Here is a 20,068-nt window from a genome sequence, read left to right as displayed (position 1 = left end):
GAGGAGTTAGAGTAAATTCTAATGTAAACCATGGACTTTGGGTGATAGTGATATATCAATGTAGAATTATCAGTTACAACAAATGTATCACTCTGGTGGGGATTGTTAATAATGAGGAGGCTATGCATTCAGGGCTGGAGGTGGGGCAGGTACCTGGGAAATCTCTGTACTCTCTGCTCAATTTTGCTGTGAACATAAACTTCTCCAAAAAATAAAACCTTTTCTTTAGAATTACTATGTTTAAATGGACTATTCAGGCTCTTTTTTCATTCCATATGAATTTTAGGATATTTTTCTAATTCTATGAAAAATGTCATTGATAATTTGATAGAAATTGCATTAAATCTGTATATTGCTTTGGGCAGTACGGTCATTTTAATGATATTGATTCTTCCAACCCAAGAGCATGAGATTTTATTTCCATTTGTTTGTGTCATCTATGATTTCTTTCATCCGTGTTTTGTAGTTTTCCTTGAAGATATCTTTCATCTGTTTGATTAAATGTACTCTTAAGTATTTTATTGTTTTGTGGCTACTGTAAATGGGATTGAGTCCTTGATTTGATTCTCAGCTTGAACATTATTGGTTTATAGAAATGCTACTAAATTTTGTACATTGATTTTGTATCCTGAAACTTTACTGAAGTTATTTATCAGGTCTAGGAGTCTTTGAAGTAAGAGTCTTTGGAGTAGTCTTTAAGGTTTTCTAGATATAAGATCATGTCATCTATGAACAGAGAAAAATTGACTTCCTCTTTTCCAATTTAGTCACTTTTTATTTCTTTATTTTGCCTGATTACTCTGGCTAGGACTTCTGATACTATGTTGAATAGGAGTGGTGACAGTGGGTCAAAGCAATACTGAGCAAAAATAACAAAGCTGGAGGTATCACATTACCTGACTTGAAATTATGCCACAAGGCTATAGTAACCAAAAATTGCATAGTGCTGGTGCAAAAATAGACACATAGGTAAATAAAACATAATGAATAATGCAAAATTAAAGTTATATACCTACAAACAACTGATCACTGACAAAGTTGACAAAAGTATGCAGTTGGGAAAGGACCCCCTATTCAATAAATGGTGCTGGGAAAATTGGATAGTCAAATACATAAGAATGAAACTGTGCCCCTATCCCTCACCATATACAAAAATTATCTCAAGGTGGATTAAAGGCTTAAATGTAAGAACTCAAACTATTAAAATCCCAGAAGGAAACCTAGGGAAAAATCTTCTGTATATTGGCTTAGGCAAAGAAATTATGACTAAGACCTTAAAAGCAAATACAACAAAAACAAAAATAGACACATGGGACTTAACTAAATTAAAGAGTATCTGCACAGCAGAAGAAACAATAAACAGAGCAAACAGACAACCTACAGAACGTGAGAAAACATTTGCAAACCCTTCATCTGACAGATGACTAATCTTCAGAACCTATAAGTAACTTAACACAAGAAAAAAAAAAAAAGATAATTCCATTAAAACATAGGGAAAGGACATGAACAGATATTTCCCAAAAGAAGACGTACAAGCAGCCAATAAACATTAAAAAAAGTTCAGTTATCACTAATCACAAGAGAAATGCAAATTAAAACCACAAGGAAATACCATCTCACACTAGTTAGAATAGCTATTACTAAAATCAAAAAAAAAAACAGATGTTGACAAGGATGCAGATAAAAGAGAATGCTTATATATTATTGGTGGAGATGCAAATTAGTACAACCTCTATGGAAAACAGTATGGAGATTTCTTAAAGGACTAAAAAGAGAACTGCCATTAAACCCAAGAATCCCACTACTGGGTATGTACCCAGAGGAAAATATAGAATTACAGCAAAAATACCTGTGCAGTAGTATGCTTATTACTCACTATTTAGAATAACAAAGTCATGGAATCAACTGAAGTATCCATTAAAGGATGACTGAATAAAGAAAAAAAATATGGTATATATACCATGGAATACTATGCAGCCATAAAAAAGTGTCTTTTGCAGAAACATGAATGGAACTGGACTCCATATCATAAGTAAAATAACTTAGAAACAGAAAGTCCCAAACCCCATATTCTCACTTACAAGTAGGAGTTAAGCAATGGGTACACATGGACATACAGAAGAAAATAATAGACACTGGGGACTTCAAAAGGGAGGTGAGGGTTGAAAAGTTACCTATTCTATACAATGTTCACTATCCCAGTGATAAGCACATTTGAAACTCAAACCTCACTATTATATGATAAAATCATCTAACAGAACTGCATGTGTACCTTTGGAATCTACAAAAGTTTAATAGTTTAATAAAAATTACTAAAAATCAAGTTATTATATTACCATATTAATAAACTGAAAAAAAATTGTATGGTTATAATGATTACTGCAAAAAAAGTGTTTAAAAATTCCAAAATATATTTATGATAAAAATGATCAAAAAGTTAAAAGTGAGGGGAATCTCCACAACTTGATTCATTTAATGTGCTCTCAGCTAACATCTTATTTAATAGCAAAAGATTGAATGTGTTTCCCTAAGATTTGGAATAGGATAAATCTGTTCACCCACCAGTTTTATTCAACATAGTAGTTCTAGCTAGTAAAATAAAGCAGTAAAAAATATAAAATAATACAGACTAAAAGTAGGAAAAAATAGTCAGTATTTGCAGATGACATGATTGTCTACACAGTAAATCCCAAGAAACCTTTTGGGATTTAAGAAAAAAAAAACCCACCAAGAATGGAAGAGTTAAGTTCATCAAGGTCAAATGATAGAAGATCAACAGGTAAAAAATAATCTAATATCTAGCTACTAAAAAGGAACATATGCAAACCAAAATTAAAAACATAATTCCATTTACTATTGCTCCAAAAAATGAAATATTTATGTGTACACTTAACAAATCATATATAGGAATTATATGCTCAAAATCAGAAAATGCTAATGACGGAATTTTTAAAACTAAATAGAGATAGTGTGTTTATATTGAAAAGATTGAATGTAATAAAGATGTCAATTATCCTAAATTTATCTAATTCCTTTATGGCAATTTTATCTAAATCACAGTACAGTTACTTTGTAGACTAGCTTATTCTGCACTGCAAAGGCACAGGCTCTAGAATAGCTAAAACCAATAAAAAATTATAACTACAGTAATTTTTCAAGACATAGTAAAATATGATATAAATTAGAAACAGACCAGGCATGATGGCTCACACCTATAATCTTAACACTTTGAGAGGTGGAGGCAGGCAGATCACTTGAGGTCAGGAGCTCAAGACCAGCCTGGCCAACATGGTGAAACCCCAATTCTGATAAAAAAAAAAAAAAAAATAGCTGGGCATGGTGGCACGTGCCTATAGTCCTAGCTACTCAGGAGATTGAGGCAGGAGAATCACTTGAACCCAGGAGGTGGAGGTTGCAGTGAGGTAAGATCCTGCCACTACATTCCAGCCTGGGTGACAGAGCAAAAGAAAAAAGAAGGAGAAGGAGAAGGAGAAGGAGAAGGAAGGAAGGAAGGAAAAAATAAAAAAAGAAAAGAAAAGAAAAGAAAAAGTGTAAATAGAAACAACAAACAATTGAAAAGCATGGGGATGAAGCTACAGTGTAGAGTTTTTATTCGTTATTTTTGTTTGTTGATTAGTTTGTTTTATATGCAAACCGTGTTAAGTTGTTATCAGGTTAAAATAGTGGGTTATAAGATGATATTTACAAGCCTCATGATAACCTCAAACCCAAAAACATATAATGGATACACAAAAAAACAAAAAGGAAGATACTAAAGCATATCACCAGAGAAAATCACCCTCTCTAAAAGGAAGGCAGGAAGGAAAGAAGGAAGGAAGAGAGGACCACAAAACAAACAGAAAACAAATAACAAAATACCTTACTTAATAAGTAAGGTAGTAAGTCCTTACTTATTAATAATAACATGGAATGTAAATAGACTAAACTCTCCAATCAACAAACAGTTGCTTAATGGATAAATAAACACTGAATCATGTGTTGCCTGTAAGAAACACACTTCACCTGTAAAGACAATTGACTGAAAATAAAGGATGGAAAAAGATACCCCATGCCAATGGAAACCAAAAAAGAGCAGGAGTTACTATATTTATATCAGACAAAATATATTTCAAGACAAGAACTATAAGAAGAGACAAAGAAGGTCAATACATAATAATAAGAGGGTCAATTCAGCAAGAGAATATGATAATTTAAAAAATATATGCACCCAACATTGGAGCACTCAGATAAAAAGGCAAATATTATTAGAGCTAGAGAGAGAAATAGATTCAAATACTATAACAGGTGAAGATTTCAATACCCTGCTTTCAGCAATGAACAGATCTTCCAGGCAGAAAATCAACAAAGAAACTTTGAACTTTATCTACACTATAGACCAAATGGAGCTAATAGATACTTACAGAACATGTTGTCCAATGGCTGCAGAATACATTTTCTTTATCTCAGCATATGGATCACTCCCAAAGATAGACCATATGCTATGTCACAAAACAAGTCTCAAAACATTCAAAAAATTGAAATAATATAAAGCATCTTCTCTCACCACAATGGAATAAAGTTATAAATCAATAACAAGAGTAATTTTGGAAACTATGCAAATACATGGAAATTGAACAATAGGTTTCTGAGTGACCAGTGGGTTCATAAAGAAATTAAGAAGGAAATTGAAACAAATGATAATGGAAACACAACATACCTAAACCTATGGATACAGCAAAGGCAGTACTAAGTACTAAGAGGGAAGTTTATAGCTATAAGTACCTACATCAATAAAGAAGAAAAAACTTCCAGTAAGCAACCTAATGATGCATCTTAAAGAACTTGAAAAAGAGCCCAGGGTGGCGGCTCACACCTGTAATTCCAGCACTTTGGGAGGCTGAAGTGAGCGGATCACTTGAGGCCAAGAGTTCAAGACCAACCTGGGCAACATGGTGAAACCCTATCTCTACTAAAAATACAGAAATTAGCCAGGTGTGGTGGCATGAGCCTGTAATCCCAACTACTCAGGAAGCTGAGGCATGAGAATTGCTTGAACCCGGGAGGCAGAGGTTGCAGTGAGCCAAGATCATGCAGCTGCACTCCAGCCTGGGTGACAGAGTGAGACCCTGTCTCAAAAACAACAAAACAACAACAGCAACCACAACAAAGCCCTTGAAAAGGAAGAGCAAGCCAAACCCAAAATTAGATCATGGGAGAAATAAATGAAATTAAAATTAAGCAAACAATAGAGAAGATCAATGAAACAAAAAGTTGGTTTTATGAATAATTAAACGAAATTGACAAACCTTTAGCCAGACTAAGAAAAAAAAAGAGAAAATTCAAATAAATCACAGATGAAAAAGGAGACATTACAAGTGATACCACAGAAATTCAAAGATTATTAGTGGCTACTACACAAAACTATATGCCAATAAATTCGAAAATCTAGAAGAAATGGACAAATTTCTAGACAAATACAACCTACCAAAATTGAACCATGAAGAAATCTAAAACCTGAATAGACCAATAGCAAGTAATGAGATCAAAGCCACAATAAAAAGTCTCCCCAGTAAAGAAAAGTCTAGGAGCTGAAGAATTCACTGGCATAATTCACTGATGAATTATGTCAGACATTTAAACAAGAACTAACTCCATTCTTACTTAAATGAATCCACAAAATAGAGGAGGACGCAATTCTTCCAAACTCATTATATGACACCTGTATTACCCTGATGCCAAAACCAGAGAGAGACACAACAAAGGAAAGAAAATGATAGGCCAACATCTCTGATTAATATTGCTGCAAAAATTCTCAACAAAATGCTAGCAAATTGAATTCAACAATACATTTAAAAGATAATTCATTGTGACCAAGTGGGACTTATTCCTGGGATTCAAGGATGATCCATCATATACAAATCAATAAATTTGAGGCATCATATCAACAGAATGAAGGACAAAAGCCATATGACCATTTCAATTGATGATGGAAAAACATGTAATAATATTTAACATTCTTTCATGATAAAATCCTCAAAAAACTGGATATTGAAGCAATATACTTCAACATAATAAAAGCCATATATGACAGACCCACAATTTGTATTATACTGAGTGGGTAAAAGCTGAAAGTCTTTCCTCTAAGATCTGGAACATGACAAGGATGCCCATTTTCACCACTGTTATTCAACATAATGCTGAAAGTCCTAGCTAGAGCAAACAGACAAGAGAAAAAAACAAAGGACATCCAAATTGGAAAGGAAGAAATTGAAGTATCCTTGTTTGCAGACAATATATTCTTATATTCTGAAAAACCCAAAGACTCCACTAAAATTAGAACTGATAAACAAATTCAGCAAAGTTGCAAGATACGAAGTCAACATACAAAAATAAGTAGCATTTCTATATGCCAACAGTGAAAGATCTGAAAAAAAATCAAAAAGTAATCCCATTTACAATAGCCACACATAAAACTAAATACCAAGGAATTAACTGAACTAAAGAAGAAAAATCTTTTAAAGAGAACTGTAAAACACTGATGAAAGAAACTGAAGACGAATAATTTGAAAGGAGCTCATTCCCGTGGGATTTTTAACAAAGATTTTAGAGAAGAACATAGTTTGACCTAAAACTTGAAATTTGAATAGGGATTCAATAGTTGATAGAAGTGAGGTGAATAAAAGAAAACTTTCCAAGACAAGACAGGGCTATCTCAGTGAAAGATATTCTTTTTTTTTTTTTTTTTAATACTTTAAATTCTAGGGTACATGTGCACAACGTGCAGGTTTGTTACATATGTATACTTGTGCCATGTTGGTGTGCTGCACCCATCAACTCGTCAGCACCCATCAACTCGTCATTTACATCAGGTATAACTCCCAATGCAATCCCTCCCCCCTCCCCTTCCCCATCATAGGCCCCAGTGTGTGATGTTCCCCTTCCAGAGTCCAAGTGATCTCATTGTTCAGTTCCCACCTGTGAGTGAGAATATGCGGTGTTTGGTTTTCTGTTCTTGTGATAGTTTGCTAAGAATGATGGTTTCCAGCTGCATCCATGTCCCTACAAAGGACACAAACTCATCCTTTTTGATGGCTGCATAGTATTCCATGGTGTATATGTGCCACATTTTCTTAATCCAGTCTGTCACTGATGAACATTTGGGTTGATTCCAAGTCTTTGCTATTGTGAATAGTGCCACAATAAACATACGTGTGCATGTGTCTTTATAGAAGCATGATTTATAATCCTCTGGGTAAATACCCAGTAATGGGATGACTGGGTCATATGGTACATCTAGTTCTAGATCCTTGAGGAATCGCCATACTGTTTTCCATAATGGTTGGACTAGTTTACAATCCCACCAACAGTGTAAAAGTGTTCCTATTTCTCAACATCCTCTCCAGCACCTGTTGTTTCCTGACTTTTTAATGATCGCCATTCTAACTGGTGTGAGATGGTATCTCATTGTGGTTTTGATTTGCATTTCTCTGATGGCCAGTGATGATGAGCATTTTTTCATGTGTCTGTTGGCTGTATGAATGTCTTCTTTTGAGAAATGTCTGTTCATATCCTTTGCCCACTTTTTGATAAGGTTGTTTGTTTTATTCTTGTAAATTTGTTTGAGTTCTTTGTAGGTTCTGGATATTAGCCCTTTGTCAGATGAGTAGATTGCAAAAATTTTCTCCCATTCTGTAGGTTGCCTGTTCACTCTGATGGTAGTTTCTTTTGCTGTGCAGAAGCTCTTTAGTTTAATTAGATCCAATTGTCAATTTTGGCTTTTGCTGCCGTTGCTTTTGGTGTTTCTTAAGGGGAAAATAGGTAATGTGGTGAATGGAGTTTAATGACTGTGAATGATGGAGGGTAAATTGAAGCTGAAATGTGAGATTGAGAAGACATAGTTATGGGTTTTTTAGATGTAGGATTTTCTTAGTTGTCAGAAATGTATGCCAATTGTTCACAAACATTTTCAGTCTCATTCCATGTTACAGGATTGACTTGGGTAAGTATCTGCTAAAGCAGAGACTTTATTTTTTTTGACCAGTTTGCATCTAAGTGAGGCCATATGACTGGTTCTTAACAATGGAATTTGAAGGGTGATGTGTGTCACTTCCAGTCTAGCATGGTCACCAAAATAAAAGCTTTCTTTACCATCTTTTTCCCAGTTCTTGGCCAAAGAGAAAAGGATTCTGAAGTCCTAGCAGAAGATACTGCCAAAAGATGGAAGCCTGTGTTCTTGGTTACCCTACCTAGTAATAAAAGCAATTTCAACTTTATTCTGATAGTCTACTGAATGCCTTACAGGAAACAAACTCAAACAGTATTGCAGAAGAAGGCTGGCTCTGATATCAGGGTCAGACTGTTGAGACAATTAGCTAAAAGTAGGGAAACTACTAAGGAAGGTATTAAACTAATTCTAACAGAGCTGGGAAGTGTAAAATTAAGGAAGTGGCATAAGAAAGGAGAGAATCAGCGAACAGGTGCAAACACAATTATTAGAGGTAGAACTGATAGGACTGGTTGGACTTGGGGGATGAGTGAGAATGAAGAGTGTAAAAGAAACACCGGAGACATCTTGTCTCTGTGACCAGCACATAAAAGTCATAGGCTAGAATATTTTGGCTTAACTTACGATATTGGCTGATTATAAGTGCTGCCAAAAGACTCACTGCCTCTTGAGTAGGCTCAAGAGACTGAGTTCTTCACTACTCAAATGTCCACAAGGATGGCAAATGACCATTTGCTAAAGATGTTATAAAGGGCTTTTTCCGTGAGGAACAGATTCTTGTAAAAATCTAACTTCTTAAGTTTCCGACAATTTAAAGTTTTATAATTTAGCAATTATACTGGGTAGTATTTATATTTCAATAATTTATATGAAAAAATTAAGGTAAATTTCAAATAACAGAAATGTATAGACAATAAATCATTTGATGTCATGTTCATGACTGCCCACTGTAAACAAACAGATCCTCCCTTACGCCAAATGATTCTAGTGACTCATGAGCATGGCAGAGTTCTGTTGTCTGTAGGCTGGAGGTATTGTCATTATCCTTTAGTTTTAGTTCATGAGTATTCAGGAATTACATTCACATTTTGACTAACATTTAGCACTATCTACATCATCTAATTAATAAAACGTTCTTATAATGATGAACAATTATAAATTTTAGACGTGGCACACACATTTTCTGTTGTTTTTTTCCTAAAGTAATTACCAAAATATGTTTTGTGATTTCCATTCAGTGTACAGATTATATTTTACAATATAACTTTCAATGTTCCAAATTTTACTGTTTCTCTTTACAACCTCTTCCTCATTCTTCACAGAGTCTTTTATTTCTCTACCTGTGAAATTTCATCTACTGCAGAATAGTATTGTTTCCACATTATACAGTGTCAGGAACTACATAGATCTATACATTATTGCTTCTGTGAGTGCATATTTTGTGTCCACTGCTGATTTGCATGGAGTCTGCTGTCACTTTGTTCTTCCTGTATAGATTTTTGTTTGTTTGTTTGTTTGTTTGTTTCATTCTTGACAGCTGCTTTAATAGCACTTTGCCATTGGATTGGCCGTGATGAGGGAAAGATGCTACATGTTCAGATTCTGATGACACAGCAAATTGCAAATTGCCCATTGGCAAAATGAAGTCTATTGCTGGCAAATAGTCTCTGGAATTTTGTAATAGGCAATCTGGGCATTACTGTATTCCAGCACGGCAGATGCTGTTGTGTGTAACAGTTCCATTTTCTAGTAGTCAGAATGGTAATCAGCCACAGCAAGGTATTCATGACTGCCCGCTGTAAACAAACACATCTTTCCCTTACTCTAAGTGACTCTGGTAATTCATGAGCATAGCAGAGTTATGTTGGTTATAGGCTTGAGGTATTGCCATTACCTTTATAAATACCACATTTATATTTCTCTGAAGTTTCATTAGTTGGTGATATGGAGTTTCTCTAGTGTTGGCGATACAAGATAAATCATTTCTTAGCCAATAAAAGCATTGGTTTTAATGAAATAACATATTTTAAATTATATAATTTTCCTATGAAAGTTTAGTATAACCACAGTTTGCTTCAAAGGTTAGAAATCTTTTACAGCAATCAAGATACTATGTGAGAAAACTGTTCTTATACCCTTATGTAAGAACTTTAAAGCTTGATAGAAATAAACTTAGATGCTTTAATTCAAAATGGATAAATATTATATATTTCTTTTTTTAATTATACTTTAACTTCTAGGGTACATGTGCACAATGTGCAGGTTTGTTACATATGTATACATGTGCCATGTTGCTGTGCTGAACCCCTTAACTCGTCATTTGCAAGCTATCCTAAATATATATGCACCCAATACAGGAGCACCCAGATACATAAAGCAAGTCCTTAGAGACCTGCAAAGAGACTTAGACTTCCACACAATAATAATGGGAGACTTTAACACCCCACTGTCAACATTAAACAGATCAACGAGACAGAAAGTTAACAAGGATGTCCAAGAATTGAACTCAGCTCTGCACCAAGCAGACCTAATAGACATCTACAGAACTCTCCACCCCAAATCAACAGAATATACATTCTTCTCTGCACCACATCACACTTATTCCAAAATTGACCACATAGTTGGAAGTAAACCACTCCTCAGCAAATGTAAAAGAACAGAACTTATAACAAACTGTCTCTCAGACCACAGTGCAATCAAACTACAACTCAGGATTAAGAAACTCACTCAATCCTTTGGGTATATACCCAGTAATGGGATGGCTGGGTCATATGGTACTTCTAGTTCTAGATCCTCGAGGAATCGCCATACTGTTTTCCATAATGGTAGGCCCCGGTGTATGATGTTCCCCTTCCCGAGTCCAAGTGATCTCATTGTTCAGTTCCCACCTGTGAGTGAGAACATGCGGTGTTTGGTTTTCTGTTCTTGCAATAGTTTGCTGAGAATGATGGTTTCCAGCTGCATCCATGTCCCTACAAAGGACACAAACTAATCCTTTTTTATGGCTGCGTAGTATTCCATGGTGTATATGTGCCACATTTTCTTAATACAGTCTGTCACTGATGGACATTTGGGTTGGTTCCAAGTCTTTACTATCATGGGGAGGGGGTAGGGGGGAGGGATTGCATTAGGAGTTATACCTGATGTAAATGACGAGTTGATGGGTGCTGACGAGTTGATGGGTGCAGCACGCCAACATGGCACAAGTATACATATGTAACAAACCTGCACGTTATGCACATGTACCCTAGAACTTAAAGTATAATAATAATAATAATAATAATAATAATAATAAAAGCAACTCACTCAAAACCACTCAACTATATGGAAACTGAACAACCTGCTCCTGAATGACTACTGGGTACATAACAAAATGAAGGCAGAAATAAAGATGTTCTTTGAAACCAATGAGAACAAAGACACCACATACAAGAATCTCTGGGAAACATTTAAAGCAATGTGTAGAAGGAAACTTATAGCACTAAATGCCTATAAGGGAAAGCAGGAAAAATCTAAAATTGACACCCTAACATCACAATTAAAAGAACTAGAAAAGCAAGAGCAAACACGTTCAAAAGCTAGCAGAAGGCAAGAAATAACCAAGATCAGAGCAGAACTGAAGGAGATAGGGACACAAAAAAACCCTTCAAAAAATCAATGAATTCAAGAGCTGGTTTTTTGAAAAGATCAACAAAATTGATAGACCTCCAGCAAGACTAATAAAGAAGAAAAGAGAAGAACCAAATCGACGCAATAAAATGTGATAAAGGGTATATCACCACTGATCCCACAGAAATACAAACTACCATCAGACAATACTATAAACACCTCTATGCAAATAAACTAGAAAATCTAGAAGAAATGAATAAATTCCTGAACACATACACACTCCAAAGACTAGACCAGGAAGAAGTTGAATCCCTGAATAGACCAATAGCAGGCTCTGAAATTGAGGCAATTATTAATAGCCTACCAACCAAAAAAAGTCCAGGACCAGATGGATTCACAGCCAAATTCTACTAGAGGTTCAAAGAGGAGTTTGTACCATTCCTTCTGAAGCTATTCCAATCAATAGAAAAAGAGAGAATCCTCCCTAACTCGTTTTATGAGGCCAACATCATCCTGATACCAAAGGCTGGCAGAGACACAACAACAAAAAAAGAGAATTTTAGACCAATATCCCTGATGAACATTGATGCTCAATAAAATACTGGCAAACCAAATCCAGCAGCACATTACAAAGCTTAACCATCATGATCAAGTTGGCTTCATCCCTGGGATGCAAGACTGGTTCAACAATACACAAATCAATAAACGTAATCCAGCATATAAACAGAACCAAAGACAAAAAACAAATGATTATTTCAATAGATGCAGAAAAGGCCATTGACAAAATTCAGTAGCCCTTCATGCTAAAAACTCTCAATAAATTCAGTATTGATTGGACGTATCTCAAAATAATAAGAGCTATTTATGACAAATCCACAGCCAATATCATACTGAATGGGCAAAAACTGGAAGCATTGCATGGCAAGGACTTCGTGTCTAAAACACCAAAAGCAACGGCAACAAAAGCCAAAATTGACAAATAGGATCTAATTAAAATAAAGACCTTCTGCACAGCAAGAGAAAATACCATCAGAGTGAACCGGCAACCTACAGAATGGGAGAAAATTTTTGCAATCTACTCATCTGACAAAGGGCTAATATCCAGAACCTACAAAGAACTCAAACAAATTTACAAGAATAAAACAAACAGCCTTATCAAAAAGTGGGCAAAGGATATGAACAGACATTTCTCAAAAGAAGACATTCATACAGCCAACAGACACACGAAAAAATGCTCATCATCACTGGCCATCAGAGAAATGCAAATCAAAACCACAATGAGATACCATCTCACACCAGTTAGAATGGCAATCATTAAAAAGTCAGGAAACAACAGGTGCTAGAGGGGATGTGGAGGAATAGGAACACTTTTACACCATTGGTGGGATTGTAAACTAGTTCAACCATTGTGGAAAACAGTATGGCAATTCTTCAAGGATCTAGAACTAGAAATACCATATGACCCAGCCATCCCATTACTGGGTATATACCCAAAGGATTATAAATCATGCTGCTATAAAGACACATGCACACATGTTTATTGTGGCACTATTCACAATAGCAAAGACTTGGAACCAACCCAAATGTCCATCAGTGACAGACTGTATTAAGAAAATGTGGCACATATACACCATGGACTACTACGCAGCCATAAAACGGATGAGTTTGTGTCCTTTGTAGGGACATGGATGCAGCTGGAAACCATCATTCTCAGCAAACTATCGCCAAGAACAGAAAACCAAACACCGCATATTCTCACTCATAGGTGGGAACTGAACAATGAGATCACTTGGACTCGGGAAGGGGAACATCACACACTGGGGCCTATTATGGGGAGGGGTGAGGAGGAAGGGATGGCACTGGGAGTTATACCTGATGTAAATGATGAGTTGATGGGTGCTGACGAGTTGATGGGTGCAGCACACCAACATGGCACAAGTATACATATGTAACAAACCTGCACGTTGTGCACATGTACCCTAGAACTTAAAGTATAATAAAAAAAGAAAAAAAAAAGAATTCTGAATTTATGCCTTTCTGTTTCTTAACTTCACAATTTTAAATACTCCATAATTTTAAATACAGTTTAATTTCACAACTAAATACACACACTATACGTTCTAGTTTATTGCTCTGGAATCCAAGGCAGATTTCTATTATAAGCACCCTCAATTTTTCTCAGCTGGAATTTGGGATGCTGTAATCTGAAGAAACATGATTATGACTTCATTTAACAGCTAATTTCTTAAATATTTTAGCACATTTAGAAATATTTTCTTTGTTTCCAGAGGTCTGTTTCTTTAAAGGCAGAAGAGTGAGTGTGGTAAACACATTGTACTTCCAAATTTTGAATGCCAAAGCAATAACTAGTTTGTATGTTTTTAAGCAGACTAAAAACTCATTCTGCTGCCTTGTTGCTGTTCATTTTCATTTTGTTTTTATTTTTTCTAAAGCAGTTAACCAGCTGCACCCTCACTGAGCCTAGAAGATACAGTCTCATATATGAAAACACTTGTAACATGGTAAGAATATTCTAGTTTTAGGAATAGTAGTTTTAATTGGGTTCAAAATACCTATAATTGTATAAATGTAAATAAATATTTCCTACTGTTTTAATAAATTATTATTAATCTAATTTATTTAATTTCTATCTTTGGATTCTCATTTCACCAAAGGAGGAAATTTCTGTTACTCAAATATAATAAAACTAAAAACAATATAAAATTATAAATAAAAATAGGTATGACTAAAATCAATTTAATAATTAAATTTTCTATCTTATACTCTACCATAAAGCTAAATTGTACAATCTTCCATTATCTCTAAGTTTTCTGAAATCCTCAGTTCTCCCATAACTCACCATTATCCTGTAACTATGCACACTGTCAACAAACATCAGGGACCATCTCTTTTTCCTCTCACATTCTTCTTTCCTGATCTTTTAGCGTTCAGCCCTGCATGCTTCCAAGATACCTAGAGAGTTAACTGAAATCCTTTTTATCTAATATGGATTCAGCAACAAAGATTGACTTGGTAATTCTCAATTATCACTGACCTAATATATCAACTTAATTGAGCCATTTAGTCACTAAATTCACTACCCCAAACAAAACAAAAAATCAAGTCAGTAAACAAAATAATTATAGTAAGATAAAATAAATTGATAAATAAAAACTTTAAAAGTACAAAGAAGGCAAACTCATTGTCCTGATTATCTTTGTAATTTTGGACTAAGGGCTATACATTTTGCTAAAGAGAAATGCAGCACTTTCTTCTGGACTTATTCCCTTTACTTGGATTCATATAATAATTTTCCAACTTGATTCTAATGATTCTATTTATCCCTTTTAACACATTTCTTCTCAATTAAATACTTATTTCTTTCCAACCAATTTATGGGTAAGCACCCCAAAATACACATGTACAATTTGGCTAGCACTGGAAACAAAAACAGCAAAAGAGATTGCCTTTGCAAATTTAATTTTGAATTTTAATTGATATTTACACCATTGTGGCCAAAATTTGGATTGCTGAAATAGTTGGCATTTTGAGTGTTGGGAATTCTAAAAAGAAAGTAAATTACACTATATATCCGTTAGACTGGAAGTGACACACATCACCATTTAAATTCCATTGTTTTATACCTTAAAACAGAATAAAGAGTTTTGAATTGTAGTTCAGTATAAACCTAAAAAAAATAGTTTTCAAAATTCTTTTAAATTAGTCACTTATGGTAGAGAAACGTCATCCATGCTGTTTGTATATATTGACAGCATGGCATTCTAATTTGCATCCTACAAAGACTACTCATTAATGCCAGGAAATTAACCTGCCCCTTAAATTTTAAGCTATGTTTTGTTAATGAAAAAATTATGTTGATTTTGTGAATCTCAAGCTTTCAGAAAGTACTGTTGTTATTCTTGTCTGTATTAATTTCAAAGAAGACTTAAGCAGCGAATAAACTTGTAATTGTGGTTCAACTCAACTATGTATTTAAAATCTTTTTCTTTCACTTAGTAATGGAATATTGTTAAACGTCAGTGTTTATTATGGCATGGATGACAGCAGTCTTTGTAGCATGTGTCTTTATAGCAGCATGATTTATAATCCTTTGGATATATACCCAATAATGAGATGGCTGGGTCAAATGGTATTTGTAGTTCTAGATCGTTGAGGAATCGCCTCACTGTTTTCCACAATGATCGAAGTAGTTTAAAATCCCACCAACAGTGTAAAATTGTTCCTATTTCTCCACATCCTCTCCAGCACCTGTTGTTTCCTAACTTTTAAATGATCGCCATTCTAACTGGTGTGAGATGGTATCTCATTGTGGTTTTGATTTGCATTTCTCTGATGGCCAGTGATGATGAGCATTTTTTCATGTGTCTGTTGGCTGTATGAATGTCTTCTTTTGAGAAATGTCTGTTCATATCCTTTGCCCACTTTTTGATAAGGTTGTTTGTTTTATTCTTGTAAATTTGTTTGAGTTCTTTGTAGGTTCTGGATATTAGCTCTTTGTCAGATGAGTAGATTGCAAAAATTTTCTCCCATTCTGTAGGTTACCTGCCCACTCTGATGGTAGTTTCTTTTGCTGTGCAGAAGTTCTTCAGTTTAATTAGATCCCATTTGTTTATTTTGGCTTTTGTTGCCGTTACTTTTGGTGTTTGAGTCATGAAGTTCTTGCCCATGACTATGTCCTGAATGGTATTGCCTAGGTTTTCTTCTAGGGTTTTTATGATATTAGGTCTAACATTTAAGTCTCTAATCCATCTTGAATTAATTTTTGTATAAGGAGTAAGGAAAGGATCCAGTTTCAGCTTTCTATTTATGGCTGGCCAGTTTTCCCAGCACCATTTATTCAATAGGGAATCCTTTCCCCATTTCTTGTTTTTCTCAGGTTTGTCAAAGATCGGATGGCTGTAGATGTGTAGTATTATTTCTGAGGACTCTGTTCTGTTCCATTGTTCTATATCTCTGTTTTGGTACCAGTACCATGCTGTTTTGGTTACTGTAGCCTTGTAGTATAGTTTGAAGTCAGGTAGCATGATCCCTCCAGCTTTGTTCTTTTGACTTAGGACTGTCTTGGCAATGCGGGCTCTTTTTTGGTTCTATATGAACTTTAAAACAGTTTTTTCCAATTCTGTGAAGAAAGTCATTGGTAGCTTGATGGGGATGGCATTGAATCTATAAATTACCTTGGGCAGTATGGCCATTTTCATGATATTTATTCTTCCTTTCCATTGGCATGGAATGTTCTTCTATTTGTTTGTGTCCTCTTTTATTTCACTAAGCAGTGGTTTGTAGTTCTCCTTGAAGAGGTCCTTTACATCCCTTGTAAGTTAGATTCCTAGGTATTTTATTCTCTTTGAAGCAGTTGTGAATGGAAGTTCATTCATGATTTGGCTCTCTGTCTGTCAGTGGCATATAAGAATGCTTGTGATTTTTGCTGGTTAATTTTGTATCCTGAGACTTTCCTGAAGTTGCTTATCAGCTTAAGGAGATTTGGGGCTGAGATGATGGGGTTTTCTAAATATACAACCATGTCATCTGCAAACAGAGACAATTTGACTTCTTCTTTTCCTAACTGAATACCCTTGATTTCTTTCTCTTGCCTGATTGCCCTAGCCAGAACTTCCAACACTATGTTGAATAGGAGTGGTGAGAGAGGGCATCCCTGTCTTGTGCCAGTTTTCAAAGGGAATGCTTCCAGTTTTTGCCCATTCAATTATTTCTACAACATCTTACCTGTGTAACTTTGAATGAATAAATTATACTTTTAAATCACAGATTTCTGAGTGTTGAAATATTAATAGCTATAAAACTTACTTTTAGAGTTATTGAGTAAATTAAATCATATAATATATATAAAACACCTATTATAGTACTGTTGTATAAATATATTTAAAAGCCACAACCTATTATTATTGTTTCTAAAATGAATTAATTATTTGCCTAGATTCAAGTAAAATGTACAGCTATATTATATGGCTTTCTATGTTTAGTTTCCAGGTACATAGAGATCTTTTTCATATTTTGCTTATACAACTGATTTTATACTAAATTCAATCCTTAGCATTTCAATCTTATAATTGCCAAACGATGACAACTCTTTCATTTTCCTAAAATCATTATTAGCATTGAATTTGTTATCTGATAGATTAACCATTCCTATGTAACAAGCACCTTTTCTATACCTTAATTGTTAGAAACATTCCACAGAGTTTATTGAAGAAACTCTGTGACTTATTACAAATGGTGCTCTCTTTAGATTGACATAACTCTTAATCTCTAAACTTGTCATAACATCAGATAATTGTGCTACCATCTGGTATTTCTATACCTTTAACACAAGTGTAAATAAATGGATATTTTGCTTTTCAAATTGCTGAAAACACCCTTCGTGTTCCACTAGCCATCTAATCCTGTGAAAACAGAAATGAAGTTACTTCCACATGATTTGTTCTCTGTGAACCTTTATTGGTATTAGTGTCAACCCTTCCATTTTCCTATCTACATTTTAGGTTTATTTGTTTTACAAATATTAATTGATAACTGCTGTATTTTATGTAGTTTACCATGTCATGAGAAAAAAATGTTCAAACGAGGAAAACACAGCTTCTTTTCTAGAGTTATGAGTCTGGTTGGTATGACTGACAAGAAGACAATTATAATGTAATAAGTCCAATTGCAGACAAAATTTCATGATGTATGTAACCCAGACTGTTTGTGTGTGAGGGGACAATGACTTAACGAATATGTCATAGAAAAAGTAAAAGTAAATATTCAAGCAAAGTTGTGAAGGATAACTTCACTGGGGAGGAAGAGAGTTTAGTAGAAATAAAGTAACATTTGAAAAAACACAAGCAAAGGAAATATGAACTATAACCAGAATGAGAATGTTTGGTATAGTTGGAGTGAAGAGAGTATACAGGTAGGGAAAATAAGAGGCTGAAATGACAAACTGAGTCACAACATGAAGCACTGTGCAAACCCTTGTAGTTTTTCCATCTACAGCTGTCATAATCAACCTTCCTTGCCCCACAAGTTTAGAACATTATTGGCACATTTGCACATCACAAGCATACTTACAAATTCATTTTTTATTAATTATTAACTTTTGTCACAGTCACAAGTTATTGAATTGGAATATAACCAATTAATTTGTTGCTTCATTTGATACTATCATCTATCCCTCTCTGTCTGTCTGTCTACCTACCTACTTATCACGAGTTGAATTGTTTCTCCAAAATTCCTATGTTGAAGTCCTCATCTCCAGTACCTCAAAATGTGACTGTATTTGAAGATGGATCCTCAGATTGGTTGTTAAGTTAAAATGAGGTCTTGAGGGTGGATCCTAATCCAATTCATTGGTGTTCTTACAAGAAAAGGAAGCTAGAACACACAAAGAGACATCAAGGATGTGTGTGCACAGAAGAAAGACCCTATGAGGACAAAGTGAGAAGGCGACCATCTGCACACCAAGAAGAGAGGCCTCAGAAGAAGCCAAACCTACTTTATCTTGGAATTCTAGTTTCCAGTACTATGAGAAAATAAAATTCTGATGCTTAAAATTCTGATGACCTTGTATATGGTATTTTGTTATGGCGATCCTAGAAAACTAATTCAGTGTGTGTGTGTGTGTGTGTGTGTGTGTGTGTGTGTGTGTGTGTGTTTATATGTTTATATGTATATTTAACATGTGTTTCATTCCCTGCACTCTTCTGTTGACCTAGGATATAAAGAAGAGAGACATTACTTTTATGTTCTAGGAATTTAAGGTTCAAGGTAGAGATAAACTAACAATAGAAATATTACAAAATGAGTATGTACAATAATACAGATATACACATGGTATGAGGCAATTGGTAGAAAATTATCTCAACACAATGTGGGGGTTTTTAGAGGTGGTGGTGCTTCAGCAAAATCTTTATTCAGCAAAAGAAAATATTGATCTAGCAGAAAAAGTGGAGTTTGCAAGATGTAAAGGCTAGTTCTTGGTAGAAATATGGCCTTAGTTTTCCAGCTTGTCAAAGAGGTGTGAAGGAGCATGGGTGATTTCATGCCTTGCAATGGCACAGTGCTGCTGTCCCAGGCGTATATGTGCATGGAGTGGCAGGCAGGAACCTCTTCAGTGATCCTGAAGTGAACTTTTATTATCTCCTATTCAGCTCTTTTCTTCTATGACGACACTTTTTTTTTTCCATCATTTTCATATACAGATTGTTGTCCTTTTTGAAAGGAAGCAAGTTGGAAATTAATTAATCTTGCCCAACTCTGTTATCAGTTTGCTTTCTCTGACCTTTCCCCTACTTAATGATTCTTGTATTTCTTCATCCACTTTTTAATTTGAAAAGCATATTCTAAAATACAGCAATGCTTTTTCAGCCTTTGGCCTTTTCCCAGACTCTCAGTTTATGCTGAGGTTTTTCCCTTCATTTTTAACCTATTTTAGTC

This window comes from Macaca fascicularis, chromosome 5 (genome assembly GCF_037993035.2).
Source record: "Macaca fascicularis isolate 582-1 chromosome 5, T2T-MFA8v1.1".
In the NCBI taxonomy this organism is placed as follows: domain Eukaryota; kingdom Metazoa; phylum Chordata; class Mammalia; order Primates; family Cercopithecidae; genus Macaca; species Macaca fascicularis.
Note: the sequence above shows the minus strand (reverse complement) of the source record.